The 757-nt window shown below is 82.3% G+C and overlaps 1 protein-coding gene across 2 annotated transcripts in view; it reads left to right on the forward strand.

Moving 5' to 3' along the window:
* The first annotated feature begins 495 nt into the window (after positions 1–495).
* Positions 496–757, forward strand: part of PRRC2B (proline rich coiled-coil 2B) — a 92,897-nt gene continuing 92,635 nt past the window's right edge. Inside the window, exon 1 of one of the 2 annotated variants that reach the window (XM_046668649.1) lies at positions 496–557. The gene's annotated coding sequence lies outside the window, so the exon portion shown is untranslated. The remainder of the gene's footprint in view (positions 558–757) is intronic. The other variant, XM_046668665.1, reaches the window with a different exon arrangement.

A 757-nucleotide genomic window follows, 5' to 3' on the forward strand; every position in this document is an offset into this window, starting at 1 on the left:
CTTCCCCCTCTTCTCCGCGGCCCCTCCCCCTCCCCGGGACCCCAGCCTCCTCCTCGTACCCCTCCCTCTCCTCTCCGCGGCCCCTCCCCCTCCCGGGGACCCCGGCCCCTCCTCGTACCCCTCCCCGGGCCCCCGGCGCCCCTGTCTCGCCCCTCCCTGGGCCCCTGGCGCCCCTGTCTCGCCCCTCCCCCTCCCCGGGCCCCCGGCGCCCCTCTCTCGGCCCGGGAGGCACGGCAGGGGGCGCTGCGCGGGCCGAGGCGCGGCTGCGGGCGGCGGCGGCGGCGCGAGGAGGAGGCCGGAGGAGGCGGGGGCGGCGGCAGGCGGGGGGCGGGGAGCCGCGCGCGCGAGGGAGGCGAGCGGCGAGACACAGGCTCCGAGGCTCCAGCGAGCGAGCGACGAGCGAGCCCAGGAGGGAGAGAGGGAGGGAGGGAGCGAGCGAGCGAGCGAGCGAGCACCGCGCCGCCGCCGCGCAATCCGCCGCCATCCCGCCGCCTCCGCGCCCGACCGCCGCCCGACCGCCATCGCCCGGCCCAGTCGCGCCCGCGGAACCAGACCAGGTGGGCCGGGGCGCGGGGCGGCGCGGGGCCGGGTGCGGGGCGGCGCGGCGCTAAGATGGAGGCGGCGCGGTCGGGCCGGCTTTGTCTCGGCGGCGGCTGACTGACAGCGGCGAGCCCGGGCCCGGCCGACCTTTGTCCGCGAGCGCCGGCCTCGGCCCGCCCCGCCCGCCGCCGTTGGGCCGCCCGCCCTGGCGAGGGCT

Source organism: Equus quagga, chromosome 1 (genome assembly GCF_021613505.1).
Source record: "Equus quagga isolate Etosha38 chromosome 1, UCLA_HA_Equagga_1.0, whole genome shotgun sequence".
Taxonomy (NCBI): domain Eukaryota; kingdom Metazoa; phylum Chordata; class Mammalia; order Perissodactyla; family Equidae; genus Equus; species Equus quagga.